Below are 15,741 nucleotides of genomic sequence, written 5' to 3'. Positions count from 1 at the left end.
TAAGGACATGCATGGCCTGGCATAAAGTCCCCAGACTGTCTGGCTCTGGGGCAGTTTGGACTGCACCACTCTGGTTCATCCAAAGGCCATAAACTTGCCCCTTCTGACATGGTCACACCATGTAATTCTTTAGATAAATTTTCAAATTAGGAGCATAAATTTGTAGCCTGACTGTTCCTCTGTATCTCTTCTAAGACACCTCCTCCTTCCAAATGCCAGCTAAAACTGGCAACAGAGGGGTTAAACTGCCCTGACTAATCAGTCAGATAAAGCTGCCTGGACAGTGTGTTACAGGTTAGGAGGTGATACTGCATAGAGTGGGAGAAGCCCTAAGTACATTAACTGCTAAGTGTCCTTGGTTTTAAGAAAACATCTTCTCTATTGCACTCATATCTTTCAAAAGCAAGTTTTTATGTTCCTCCTGTTTCTAGGGAAAGCCAGGCCATTATTACAAGGTCACACATAATATTCAGGGATATGTGCAAAATTACACTGAAAGATACAATCCTGTTTGTCCCCCTGAGACAGCAGGGCTACTTGGATCACCTCCTTGAGGGAGTGATGTTGCTTAGCTATGCTAGCACAACACTGGGCAATTCTCTGCTACCTTGGTCTAAAAATTAAAACCCCAATAAATTTGCATGTGGCACTGGGGATGCTGGCACACAAACAAGATGACTACATCCCTCACACGAGCCAGACCTACATTATCTGCATCACTCAGCAGCTTGAAAACTCGCTGCTCTAAGGGGTACAAACATGCATTTTGTATTCGACCGAGAGATCTCAGCTAAACTGCAGGCAGCAAGTCACAGATGTCAGCCTGCATAACTCAGAGAAATTCTGTATTTGAGGGCAAAGGAGGATTTTAACTCCATGACTTATGGGTGCAGGAATGTTAAAAAGGCCCCCAGTGACTTCCTGACCAGCATGACAGTGATGCAGCCAGATGTTTAAATTGAACGCAGCTTATCCAATACTTACAGAAACAACGTAATTTATTGCATTGCCATTACCCCATGCACAGTCTGGATAATTTATTATATAAATGTATTTTCTCCAACACATTTTTAATCTTCAGTCTGGCTTTGTTAAAATAAGTAATCTGGCAATCTGTCGCAAGTAAGGTTTGATACTGTTTTTCAGTACCGTTTTGCACACTGAACAGCTAAAATTAATTGTGAGAAACTAGGGGCAAACACAAGAGTCCAATGCTGAAATGTATTAACTATATTTTTCACCAGAGCTACTTAATGTATTTCTAACTAGTTCAATAATGGCTATAAGCACGTACGCAAAGATGTTAGTTATAATAAATAGATACAAAAGCCAAAGATGAAAGTTGTGTTTAAAAATCTCAAAGTAATACTGTTATTGCAACTCATTAAATAGATGGAAATTTTTTAAAAACAGAATATAAAAGGAAAAGACTTTATTCGGACTCATTTGCCAGTCACGTTAAATTATGATAATTAATGCTAAATTCAGTCTGTCTGCTTAGTTTCCGAACCTAATAATTGGGATATAATCTGTGGGGCCCACTGGCAGTTAGTTTAATATTTTGTTTTCAAGTCAAGATGAACGTGTTTTAAGAATATACAAGGAATTAGCAGAATCCAAGCCATGATGTATTTGCACTACATTTAAAAAATGCTTTTCCTCCATGTTTTTCTTTTTGAGTTCAGTTTTGCTGCCCCATATCTCCTGCCTGGGAAACAGGAACTGCCCCAGCCCTGGCACTCCAAAGAGGTGCAAATTCACACACTGCTGCTGCCTGATGCAGGCATGCAGCATAGACAAGATGCCTTAGGAAGAATTAAATCCCTGGAGTACAATTAAACAATAGCTCCGCTGCAGGGATTCAAATTGGGCTTTTAGAAACAAGGGGCCTAGGCAAAAGGTTCTTTTAAAAAAAATAGCAGGGTAAAACCCAGATTATCACTACTGTAAGGACTGCTTGACCTCTGAGGTTTGAAGACAGTTTCAGAACGCAGAGAAGTGTGATGCAAATTTTTAAAAAAAAAATTGTTTAGCAGGTTGAAAATACAAAATTGGTTACTGCACAGCTCCAGGGTGTTAAATCTGGAAAATTATCAGGCCTACCAAAAAGCCCCATCAATTTATGCAAACACATAAAAACTTATTTGATCACTTAATTCTCCTGGACTGAAAACCCAATGAAGAGCCTTCCACACCTATCCAGTATGACAAGGTGATTCCTCACTTCTGTGTGCCCTGCTCAGAGCCATCACCTTACTACTGGCAGTGAGATGGTGGAAAATGTGTCTCACTGTACTGCAGCTTCCACTGATGGAGTTGCAAATAATACTTTTCTTATCACAAAGTAGATCCCAGGCACCCAGATGCCTCATGTGACAATGTAGAGTGCAATATTTTAGCCAAAAAAAAAAAAAGAAAGCTTCTGTACAATAACCAAATTGGTTCTGAGCCTCCTCAGTCTTCTGTTTTTCAAGACATTTCTTTCCATCCCTTACACATCTGCATATCTGGCTTGCTCCTTCTCCCTGCCCATTGCTATGTGTGTACACAAATTCCATGACTGCAGACTCTGGGAATTTCTCACACAGCCTCCCAGAGAGTGACTCCCATGCCCAGGGCATGCTCCCACCCTCTGTGAGCAGTGGGCCTCCTGTCCTCTCCCTGACTCTGTACAGCCCTGCTCCGTCAGCCACTTCCTCCCACACTTCCTCTCCTCCCCACAACTTTATTCAGCTCCTCCACTCTGCTCCTTACAGCCTTCCCCAGTCCTTGCAGTCAGTAGAGGCAGGAGCTGGCAGCCCCTCAGTATAAGCATTGCCCAGGGCAGGATGCATCTCCCACCTTGCTTTTGCAACAACAGAGTTCTCACCCATCTAACAGATTTATGTGCATGGATCCCTCCCACAGGGAGGGAAAGCTGGAGGAAGGCATGGCAGCATGAAAGGACTTACCTGGCATTGCTGGGTATGGCAGAGAAAGAAAACGAACACAGATGTGAGTTGCTCCTTCTGAGCCCCACTTAAGTTTACTCCTCCAAGCTCTTCCTCCTCTATACCCAGTTACTCAGACCCATCTCTCTTGGGTGCTGCAAGGCTGGGCTGCTTTCACCTCCTCCAGTCTTCCCCTTATCTTCTCCACTCCCCATCCCTGCAACCTCAAGGGAGCAGGAGTGATGCACTTGCCAAATTCCAACAAAGATCCTTCCACTTCTGTCCAGCTGTGCTGCCACCAGCTTTCTGCATCCTTCACCTGAATAAGATGTGCTTTGCAGTTTCCCTTCAAAGGATGGTAGTTATGTCTTCAATAGTTTGAGAAAGTGAATAGCCTGAGGATGAAGTGGAGGCCCAAGAGCAGGAAAGGATATTATACAGCAGGATCTCCTGTCATATAAGGACTCAGCTCAAAACAGGTATTTAATGACAGTTTATTTACAGATCATGTGGTCCTAACATGGCCAATCTGAAGAGATACTTGCCTGTCATTTAAAAACCCTATCCTGTGTTCTGAAACATGAAAGCCTGAACCTTTCCCAGCCAGGTGCAACTAGAACAAAGACTTGTACCCATTGCATTTAGCAACCTTTAGGTATCCTCAGTGAGGGAAGAGAATTGCAGCAGGTTTTCAACCTTTTTTCCTTGTCGTTGGACTCCTGCACACTTGCTCAGGGGCAGGGCTCTGAGAAGGGAGGATGCTTAGATGGACACACAAGCACCATAAGCCTGTACAGTCACTTGTGATCCTCCCCTAGATATCTATCTATAGGACATTCCTGCTGAAGAGTTTTCAAGGAGCTTGAAAGGGAACCAAAGGCAATATCTGCTTCTGAAGAACCCAAAGAACATGCAAGCAGCTCTGTTTAATAGCCCTCATAACACAGACATCTGACAGAGGGACAGCTACACTGCACTAGGGTATTATTCCTTTTAGCAAAAATGACTCAAGAAAGGGCAAGAAAGGGGAGAGGGTCTGTGAGAAAACATCCACAAAGTTATCACATCATAACCCCTTCAAAAAAGAGTTCTGATTACCCAGGCATTAGTTCTGGGGCTTGTAATGGACAAAAGGGCAGAGGTCTTTGAGAGAGCACTGTGGCATTTTTCTCAGTGGTTGATTATTTTCCCTTAAATTTTCAGGAATTTAAAGCTTGCACAGGCCAAACTTTTGTTTTACTTTGGCAAAGCAGGAGGTTGAAGGGCAGGAAACAGAGGAACTTTGCATTCACATATACTTGCATAAAACAGTTATGCATTGAGCTCTATCCACCCATTACAGTAGTATAAGAGAAACACACTTCGTCCAAGAGTTGTATTTATGGTTCAAATGCAAAATGGCCAGCCTCTTTATGGTGCACCTTTTGAAATGCCATCCCAAATGTTCTGAGAAGACTCAGAACTTAAGCCCCTAATTTTAAACCAAAAAGCACAGGAGTCCACTTTTCTCAGGCTCTGGGCTGCCTGCAGCCTCTGAATATACTCTCCCAGTTTCTCTTCCCCACCAAGAACAAAATGCTTCCCCTGCTGTGCCCATTTGCTGCCTCCTGGCTTAGCAGGCTGCAGAGGATCTTTGCATCTGAGGCTTTCAGAAGACAGTCTGTAATGAGCTCCGCACACTGCCACTCTCACAGGCAGAGTGAGTTAGTCAGAAAGCACAGTTTGAGCACCACTTGCTGCACAGATCTTCAATAGAATGTGTAAGAAGGTGGATATGTAACAGTGAACCCAACTTCCAGCTCAGTCCAGTCTTCTTTGCAGTTTCATCTAACATGGGCTCGGCAGCTGTCAAGGGAAAACACAGTCCTTTTCAGAAGGCTACTCAGTACATGTAACCTTCAGACTCTCCTCTGTGCATCCCAAACAATTGCACACAGGCAGTGAGAGAGGATGCTCCTGCGACTGCGGAACAATCCCTCTGTGTTGTGGCTTTCAGCTCCTCCATAGGAGGAGGCAACACTGTTCTCTGCAGAAGCTTTTAACTACTAAAGCGGCTGCTTCCGTTTCCCAGGAAAGGCTGGGTGGGACAAAGACCTCATATATAAGAGGCCAAAGGACCTCACACCAGCAGGAGGGGGAGTTTTCTGCCTTCCCCACGCTGTTTCCTTTGTCCTGAATTCCTCCTTCAGTACAGGGGACAGAGCCTTTGTCCGAGATTGGGCTGACCATGTGCAGCTTCTCCCCTGCCTCCTTATCCCAGGATTAAGAGATGCTCTTCATAACAGGGCTTGCTGGTCTCCATCACGTGGATTCCTCCTCACCCTCCTGCAGCAGGGAGGCTCTAGGCAGGATGGAGAAAAGGCTTCTTCCTGCAGAGAGCTCAGCTCCCCTCCACTTCGGGCAGAAAGCATCAGCAAGATCAGTCCCGATCCTGAACTGTAGCCCCTCCAGATGCATACCTGCTAAGGGCCAGCACCTCGGCATCCCAGGGTGTGGGGCCTGCTGGCTGTCCCTCTGCCTCTTTGGCTGCTGCAGCCCTGCACAGAGATGCCTCACACAGCTTCTTCCGGGCCTCTGTGTCAGCTTCTTTCCCCCCTCTCCCATAGCAGCTCAGGTGCAATGTGAAAGCTAAACCAACTTGTGCACTTATAAGTGTAACCATGTATCAGAGTTAAAAGTCTTGCTGCTCTGACTATCCCTGACATTTAGGAGCAGAGCCAGGGCACATGGACTGATGCAAAGCAGAAAGAGATAAGACAGATTTTTGACTCCCCACGCCCCCCCTTTTTTTTCTCCCTTTCTTTTTTTTTTTTTAACAAACCAACTGAATGAACTGTACTGAACAGCTGAAAAACAACCAGCCAAGTTCAGTTCCCAGGCAGGAACAGGACACGAGTTGACAGAATTAAAAGGGACAGCATCAGTTGAAATCCAGCCAACTCAAACCAGGCCTAAACCTACTTTATCTAAATTGCAGTAGCAGCTACAAACAAGCCTTCTCTTTCAGGCTGCACTGAGATCCCTCACTTACTGCCTAGAAATAGTATGCAATCAGTAAAGCAGTCGGGGAAGACAGCTTTCCTTCTATTTCAACAAAGTCTTTTATAAGGAACAAAGACTTTCTGTGCCTCTGCTCCTGGCACAAGGTCTCTCCACGCCTTAGTGTCAACCTATCCTTTGGGGCTAGAGAAGGTCAGAGACCTGTTCCCAGCCAAGAGCTAGAAATTGGAGAGACAACAGTGGCTTCCATGGCAAGGCACAGGAAGTAACCTGCCTGACCCATGAGTCCTGCAGGAGTGGAAAAAAGACCAAACTTCAGGAGATTAGGGAGGTGGAGAAGAAAAGGCTTTAATTTATGTTATATAGCCAGCTCACTGACAGTGTAACACATAGACTTTTCATCCTCCAAGTCAAATGAGAGTACAGATGTCCTTGGAAACTCTGGGGTTTTCAGTCATGCTTTCCTACTGCTGCACTTCTGACTGGGAGGAAGCTTTGGAGGAGCCCAGCCCAGGTTCACATCACCAGTGCTAACATAGCAAAAGGCAACGTTGCACAGCAATGGTGCTGGTCCCTTCCTCTCATATTCCTGAGAGAGTGTCCTGCACTTTTTAAACCTGGCCAGAGGGCTGCAGTGGCTTTTTTATCACTGCAGAAATAGAAATTTTGTGGAGAAGAGATTTGCTGGTGTGGCAAAAGGGCCCAGCAAGTCCCAAATTAAGGCCACAGAGATGCTACTCACCAAAAGCAGCAAAAGCTAAATAACTGACAGCTTGTGCCATCAGTGGCTGATGAAGGGACAGTGCTTGAAGGCACAGCGCAGAACTGAGCCTGGCACTGGGGTGCCTCCGGAATTGCAAAGGGGCAGCAGCCTGCCCATTCTGAACAGGAAGAGAAGTCAATATAACCAGCAAAATCTAAGGCCATGCAACTCCATTTATGCTGTCAGGAAGAACAGGGGCACACCACCCACGTGGTGGCATAACCACACTCAGCAGCATTCACAGCTGTGTTCCTGCTCTATGTGCTCAGCTAACCACCCACACCTGAAACCACTCTGACCAAAAGAGGACTCACAGAGAGGAAGGACAAGCCACCACGTGTGTGCTAGTTCACAGCCTGGGAAGTCTCAGCCATGGCCAGGGCCACTGCAAAGTTCCTCTCTTATGACTGGCAAAAGCCTGTGCCTCAGCACCCACCAAGAAAACAGAGGTGGGTGTTTCCCTTCCTCACAAGTGAGGATAAAAGCACTGGACTATGAAGGTCCCACAGATTAGTCATACAAACTGACAAATAATATTAAACTTTGCCAGCCTGCAGAGAGGGGCTGCATTGATTTAATTTAGGGAACCTAGAAGCACCTCTGCATGCTGACCCAGGCACCAGTCTCAGTGTCACCAGCGCCAAGATATGTCCTCTCCATCTTTTTCAACTGAAAAGCTCCCTCCACTGAGGAGCCTGGGTGTTGCAAACAGTCAGTACAGGTACAGCTAGTCCTTACAGACCCTTACTGATGGTTGGCAGGACCACCTTAACGTTTAAAACAAGTGCTGGAAATTGCAAGTTTCTTGAGAGGGGGGAAAAGAAGAGCTATAATAATGAGTTCCAGTGAGTTCTGCTGGACCATACCCAGTCACAGAAAAAAACCAACATGGATTAGAGGAAAAAGTTTGATACCAAAGACTAAACAATGAGAAGGTTTCTTAAGACTTGCTATGTCAGGAAAGCGGGTAGGACAGAAGCTGCCCCATTCTTCAGCACCCAAAGGAAAACACAAATAAAGCTACACCACAACACTAATGTTTCTCCTCTGAGAGCTCAGGCACACAGTCAAGTCAGCATGGGTTAAAACTGCACACACAGGTTGAGATGGGTGTGAGACTTGGCTCTTGAGCTGCAGGAAGGGTTTCTTGCATCTGGCACTGCTCCTGTGCCAGCTGAGGGGTGCACTCACACAAGGAGAGCTGAGCTGCCACAGTAGGATGAGCCTCATCTGGCAGGACATGCAACAGGCATCTGACATCCAGCATTGGACAGGGCAGGGCACGGCAGGGCAAGCACACAGTGCCAGCAGGCAAGTTCCAACCCTTGAGCATCCTGAGCAGTAACAGCAACAAGATGGTAAGAGTAAATCTGGTCCCAGCTTCAGTGTCTTCCCTGCACAACCCTGGGACAGTATTTCAAGAGAAGATGCATTTATATGCTTGTGGAACGTCTGCTCTTAGAGTCATCCTTTCCACAGACACAAACATTTTCCATGAGGTCTCCTCAGTGCTGCCTGATTCACAGCTTTGCAGACAGATGCTTCTCTCTGGATTACTTGCAGTGCTGCATAAGATTTATTTGTGATCTACGGTAGGGAGTAAAAAGGGTCAGGTCCATCTGCAACAAGCACTTTGCTGCAATGCTTTTCAAGACTATTTACAAGAGTCACATTTGGCAATTCAGAGCCGCCAGCCAGCTCTGGAGGAAGCCAGCAACAGGTTTGAGACCAAAGCACGAGCTTGATAGCTGCCTGTCGTGCCCAGCACACCAGCCAACCATTCTGCACACCAGCAACCGGTTTGTTTTATCAGCCAGCACATTATTTGGTACCGGTCACAGCACGTACGTCCCAGCTGGAAATGAGGGGATGTGACAAGGCTGGCTTAGGAGACGAGGGGAGGGATGGGAAGCTTTGGGGAGATGGGCTCACAGGCAGCAGTATGAGGAGAAGGGGATTTGTTGCAGCAGTGCAGGACACAGAGGGGCTAGTGCACAAAGACACAAGGACTAGGCTTGATCCGAGCTGCTGCTCACAGAACAGCTTGTTTTATGGGAAACATCTAAGAGGAATTAGGCTAAAACCCAACCAATTTCTCATGGACCACTGAATAACTATCAGATGATGAGAGCTTTTGGCCATGACAAACTTGGGTTAAATTGGAACCAGTGACTTAATGTTTCCATACCCCTTTGCAGAATAAGGGCATGCAGCCTGCACACTCGGGTGAGTCCTGTTCACCTACGGCAAGTTACTGCGCTGCAGTTTCAGTGTTTGCAGAGCAGAATTCACTACGCAACAGGTTCTGCTGAAACAAAATTGATGTTGATTTATACTTTGTAGAGCTAAAAAATGCAGTTAATCCCCCCCCCTTGTTTTTAATCTAAAATCCTGGAATACTACGGAGGAGCCAGGGCCAGCTCTACACTGGAAACGGGTCAATATTACAAACAGATGATAGAAAAAATACATATATTTTACAGAGCCATAGCAACCAGAAGAGAATAATAAATCAGCCTGGGGTTGGGAAAAAAAAAGATAAAGGCACAGTCAGGGAAAAATATATATGAATTACTGGGAGATTTTATTTGGCTTTAGTCATCCTACTGGGAAGAAATAAACACTGTTTTACAAACAAGCTAGACAAGCTTCATTTGTATTCAAGGAAGCAAGAAGTTTGTTTTGGGTTTGGAGTTTGGTTGTTTTGGTTTTTTTTTTTCCTTTTTACACACAGAAATTGGCCTGTGTCAAGAATATTTGAAAACATGTTGGCAAAGAAAGAGTCACTGAGGCTATTACACTGAAGCTTTTGGACTCCAGAAGATCTGAAGATGAGGCCTAGTGGTTACGGCAGGGCAGCAGGTGTCAAGTTATCTGCTGGCTTAATGGCTGCACGTCTGTGACCCCAGTCAAATCACTTAATCCCACTGAGCCCCATTTTCAGAGTAGAAGTTATAGTGCCTGTCAAACACGAAGTGCCTCTGTGGCTCAGACTAAACTAACTTGAATCAGATGAAAACTGCTGAATAAGAAGAGTGCATCTATACCTGCAGTCCTTACAACTTCTGAAATGACCCTTGTTTAAAAAAGAAGGGGGAAACTGCAGCATACAGAGATAGCATAATGGCCCCAAACTGATGCACTGGGACATCAAGCACGTGGGCAAGAACAGAGTGTGTGTGTGTGTGTGTTTGAGTGTTTGTGCTCCCTCAAACTGGACACAAGCTGTCATAAAACAATTTCTACCTAAAGAAAGTATGACATGTAAGAAATTACTAAGGAAAGCTAGATGTACCCCATTTTGGGCTTGCTTTTGAGCCTGGAGGCCAGAGGCTTATGCAGCTGTGCTGCCTCAAGGCACTTGCAGGCGTCAGAACCATCCTCCTTTCCAGCTTTGGGAAATTGGCCCACAGACTTGAATCGTGACAGAGGATAGAAGCTCATGGATACTAAGTCCCTACAGGTTTCACAGAAATAACTAAAGAATAAGAGAATATATTTCATTGCTTATACTCTGAAAAGGGAAATCCTCACCATGACAGTGCAGAGGTGTCTGCAGGGAAAAAAACTCCACATAACAAACCAGCTACAGTTAGTTAGATCATTGTTTTGACATGTTGTTATCAACATGTATAACTCACTATGTACCTACTGGAATTGGTTGTCCAATCCACTTTTCAAAAGTAATACGTTTTCTAAGAAATAATTAATGTAATTTTCTCCTGAAGTAATCAGCTGAAATCTACATTAAATTGCCACTGTTGAACTTAACATCTTGCATGCTTACTTTCTTTGCCTGTACATTTGGTTACTACTGTTTTGCAACCCCCAAGACACAAACAGCTTCCTACTACTGATTAGTCAAAGATTAAATACTACAATTCAACTTTTAAATTGAGACATCAATTTAAGTTGAGACATCAAACTCACATTTAAATATCTTTCTGTGCACTAGTAATCAGGAGACTATGAAAAAAAGATAAATTATATATTTATGGAAACATAGAAAATTATATTTAGAAGACCTAGTCATTCAAGACATAATTATAATATAAAGGAGACTTAAGAAGTCTCCTACTTTGCCCTCACCTAAAGAAGGATCAGCTCTTCCTGACAAATATCCACGAAGAATAGTTTGACTTGTTCTCAAAGGTATGCAGCAGCAGGGAATCTGCAACTATTCAGTGCTTCACTGCACTTGCCATTCGAAAGTTTTCCTAATGACAAACTTTAAGCCTATTTTACAGAAATTTTTGTATTGATAAGTCTCTCCTATCCCCAGTAGGGGATTACTTTATTTATTACTTTGTTCCTTAAAGCAACCTTTTGCATGTTTGAAGACTGTTCTCTCATCTTCCTTCCATCTCCTCTTCCCTAGACTAAACAAACATAACTCTTTTGATCATTCCTCCACAGGTCATATTTTCTAGACCTCTGGATCATTCTTACTGGTCTCCTCCAGGCTCTCTCCAATTGGGATGCATCTGACTTGAAGCCTTTCACCTAAAATGAGATATAGTGGTCTCCCTTTCTCTTGCAGTGCCATCTATCATATGCCATACACAGAACATTTCTATTTGTACATCAGAATAATTTCACTTCTATCTCCCAGCGTGAAGAGGATGTTGGGTTAGGTATAGCTTATTGGTGATAGTAACTCCAAATAGTTTTCCTCTCCTTTCAGATCTGCTGCCTTTCCCCAGCTGATTTCACTGGATTACTTCTGTCAGGACAGGACCTCACACCTGTTGCACCTCCCTGCTTCGGTACTTCGGACTGTTTCTGTAGGTTGTTGGAATTCAGGCTATTCTGAATTCCAGCCCTCTGTGCCATAGTGCTTTGCTGTGTCTGCAGATTTCATCAGGATACTCTGCATTTCATCATCCTGGTCAATACCAAACTGCATGAGCTCTACAAGAGATTTTAGAGGAATCCAAACTCTACACAGCTTTTGTGTTTGATGACTACACATTGCCAATTACTCAGTCTAAATATCCAACCAGTATTGTATCCATCTTCTTTACCTTTTATCAAGATCACATTTCCTCAGCTCACTCACATACTTGTTAGAAAGGACAATTAAAAAAATCTCACTACTAACAAGGTAACCAACATTCACTGCTTCCCATGGTGCCTGGTACTTTGTCACAATTAATTTGTTCTGATTTAATCTTGATAAATCCATGCTGGAACAACCTTTTTTTTTTTAATTTTGCATTTTGGGGGTTTGTTTTTGTTGTGGTTGTTTTTGTTTGTTTGGGTTTTTTTCCAGTATATTGCTCTCAGGACACATATCAGTCAGGCCCTTGAAAACAATCTAAATTTACCTTAGAGAGAAAAAAAAGTGCAGATTTTAATTTCAGAAAAACACAAACCATAGTCTCTCTATAGTGAGCAAGTATTGTAATACTGCAGTACATAAAGAGTTAAGCTCTGGATAAGCTTTCTTTAGGCAAAGCGTTCCTTCTTTTTCATTTGAATTGAAGTATAAATTTGTTCTACCATGAGATATTTCGAGTATAGCCACGAACCATGACAAGCTAAGGTCATTGAATTGTGCAGTTTCATTTTCAAGGTTTGAGGGTTCGGAGTTTTTTTAAAACTAAAAATAACAGAGTTGGAATTTGTGGTCATGGTCAAACGGTGATAAAATTAAGAACAGATAAAGCCACAAATAAAACTTTTTGAGACTTTCAAGCTTGGTTTTGTTGAAGGAGGGTAAGTAGTGCCCTTTAATCAAAAGCACAAAGCATCAAGTGCTTGTTACAGTGAACAGAGAAGCCAAGGCTCAAAGAGGTTTGAAATTCAATGCAAAAGACTGCTTTTCTAAAGCACAGCCACAGCGCAGGAGAGAGAGAAACAAAGGAATGCAACATTCATTTGCCTGAAAGTGTTTGTTACAAAAATACACCTTTTGCAATGAGACATACTTTGCAACTGCAATACACAGGAATAATATTTAGGACAGCAGTAGCTGCTAGATGAGTATTCAACTCAGTCGTCACCACCTGAAAACGCTCAGGTTCAGCAGGAGTATAACTATACCTTACTCTCCCCTAGCTTCAACTGGACTCAGCAGAGCGCCTCTCTGATAACTAAAAAGTTGGCTTTTATCAAGAGATAAGAATTTAGCTCTTAGCATAGCTTTCAGAGTAAACAATCTTTTAACATGCAAAAGTGCTTGGAGCCTATCCAAAAAGTTTCTACTGGTTTTATTCTTTTTCTTACTTCTTGTTCAGAGTGGATTCATAAGCATTAGTTGTTTCAGTTCATCAAATGTTTTTAAGGCTACTTTGGAGTATTAAAGAGACTCCACAGATATTTTTTTTAAACAACCAAAGAGGAAACGTTAAGGTACATACACCAGAGTCAAACAACGCTTGTCACTGTTGCATCTGACAAATGCTTTAAGTGGTACAGTCAGAAAGAACTTGAGCAAAAAGAAACCTTTCATCACGTAAAACAATGCTGTCATGCCACAGCCTGCCTAGTGCCCAACGAGCTTCAGAAGAGCCAACCTTTCAGATACTTCAGAGTTTTAAAGTTTTGACATCTAATCAGAGAAGTCCTGTTAAAAAAAAAAAAAAAACAAGGAAAAAAGATGACGGCAGAAGCTCACTTGGCTTTTCAGAGTGAGAATGTCAAATTAGGGGAAATCCTATTAGGCCAAAAAAACCAAACCAGTAGCATTGCTGAGGAATAGGTGCCTGGTTACCCAGGAGTGATGCAAGGGAGAACATGGGAACTGCTCTGGAGATTGCCAGCCTCAGAGGTGACAGCTTGTGGAGGTAAAGCAAAACAAAGTGGGACACAATACATGTAGCAGAAGGATTCAGGACTCTGAAGAGCAATGGAGTGAGAGTGCTTTGACTAAATTAGAAGCTTACTGCATCTAGCTGTGGTCAACTGGTATGGCCCTGAGAGATCAAGAAGAAACATGATAGAGTATGCCCTATTACAAGTCTTAGTTTTAAATGCACCATCTTGTCAGGATTAACCTTGATGTCTTTAGAAGATTTGAGTCTGAGAAGGTTTTTATTCAAAAGAGACATATGATATCCAATTTGTACTGAAATAAAACTAGAGCTTGTTCACTTGTTGCAACAGCACACAGATTCCCTTTTTACAAGGCAAAGAATGGTTGGTAACACTTGGTGATAGCACAAAGCTGCTTGCTTAAGGGCATAAAGCACCATGGAAAAACAAAAATCCAACACTTCTGTAATATTTTAAGAAGCCTCTGCAGGTCTCTTGTCCAGCCTGCCTATTTGAAGTGGAGCCATCACCAATGCTAGATCAGGGCCAACTTGGCTCTTTTGAACCAAGTTCCGAACATTTTCGGAAACATAGATCCAGCATCTCTCTTATAAACCATTCCCTGTCCTTTCCAACTCTCCTTGTGCATGAATTTTCCCTGAAACCCTTCCAGGGCCTCCCACACTGCAATTCAGAGCTGTAGTCCCTTGATGTATTATCTAGGGCTTGACCCCACAATCTTGTAACTACTCTCCCAACAGCTGTAGGCTCTGATTAGATCACCCTGGCCTTCTCTTCCCAGGCTAAACCGGCCCTGCTCCCCCAGCTCTCCTCATAGCTTATGTGCCCTCGGACCCTGATCACCTTGGACTACCTCCAGTTTTTCAGTATCTCTTAAACTGGAATGCCCAAACCAGAACACAGTATTTTAAGTGAGGCCTCCCCAGTGCCATGCCAAAGAGTTAATAACTTCCCTTAATCTGTTGCTCATGCTCTTCCTAAGGTAACACAGCATGTGGTTTGCCCATTGTCCAATGAGTGTAGCGTTGGCTCATAGCCCATTTCACAGTAAAAGAAAAAAGTCAATTTATGATTCATAAACTCTTGTTTTTCATAATGCAAATTGAGAGCTAAACACCCAGAGGCTAGAATCCATTAGCATGTATTGGAGCAGTGCCTTTAAAGAGTCATGGTGGATAGAAAGTCAAAACCAGCATGGATAAGCAGTGGATAACACTGGAGGGCCTGAGAAGTTCACACCAGATTGATATGTATGGGCACAACCGCTCTTTTCAGTCTAAAACCAGTTCTTTGGCTTTGAGGTCAAAAAGGTGGGACTGCATTAGGGCAGGAACCAAACAAGGGAAGTCTCTGCCTCAAATGCCAGCTTAGTCACCAAGAAGTTTGCCCTAAAGTACCTTACCAAATCCTGTTTCATTCTGCAGACCTTCTCTCACCCACGAAAAGACAAACAAGCAACTGCTATAGAGAGGCTGCTTAGTGGGTGAATAGAAGGCATGGAAACTACTCTATCAAAGAGACAGTTATGAGAACCTACCATGGACTAGAAAATTTAAAAGCCTCCAAAAGGGGCCTTAATGTAAGGTAAGTTAACATGAAACATGTATGTTATTTTATATCTAAGAAGGAGACTTTAGACACAGATGTTTTCTTTGGACTCTGCAATCATTGCACAGAAAATGTGGGTATGAATTCATCACTGCATGGTCAGTATCAAAGAGCTATTGTACAATACAATTTAGGCAGGAATGGGAACCTCAAACAATGGCAAAAATAATGACAGTCACATGGATTGAGATATTTAACAGGAGCAAAAATCAAGACAGAAAGGTGAGCCAAATTTTGAATGGCAAATGGGGAAGACAGCTACACAGTAAAGGTTACAAAAAGACAAGCAATTGTCTGTGCTGGTACTGGTCTATGTCAGTCAATATTTAGAAAAATACCCCACAAGAGTTGCCACTGCCTCAGAGATTTGTCACAGATGTTAGCTGAGCAATCCTGTTCTTATCCAGACCTTTTCCCTTCGAGAGTCAGCCAGCTGACTGAAAACCAGTGACAGAATCAGAAGTTACTGAGCAATTTATTAACTAGTAGAGCAGGTACCAAATGTTAGAAATTCAATAATCATTGATTTAGAAGGTACTTCACCTGCAAAGGACCTCAAACTAGGTTAAAAAATGTTCTTCAAATATTTTCATTCAGATCTTGTGATGCTGCAAAGTGCCTTTTAAGTACATTAGGAACTTAGCCATTCCACAAGTCTTCATG

General features: G+C 43.2%; 1 protein-coding gene across 1 annotated transcript in view; it reads right to left on the bottom strand.

The window, feature by feature from the left end:
* SUFU (SUFU negative regulator of hedgehog signaling) overlaps nucleotides 1-15,741 on the bottom strand; it is a 98,587-nt gene that overhangs the window by 52,236 nt on the left and 30,610 nt on the right.

Source organism: Manacus vitellinus, unplaced genomic scaffold (assembly GCF_001715985.3).
Source record: "Manacus vitellinus isolate BGI_N305 unplaced genomic scaffold, ASM171598v3 scaffold_15_pilon, whole genome shotgun sequence".
NCBI lineage: Eukaryota > Metazoa > Chordata > Aves > Passeriformes > Pipridae > Manacus > Manacus vitellinus.
The sequence above is the reverse complement of the archived record's forward strand: the minus strand, read 5'-3'. Positions and strand labels throughout refer to the sequence as shown.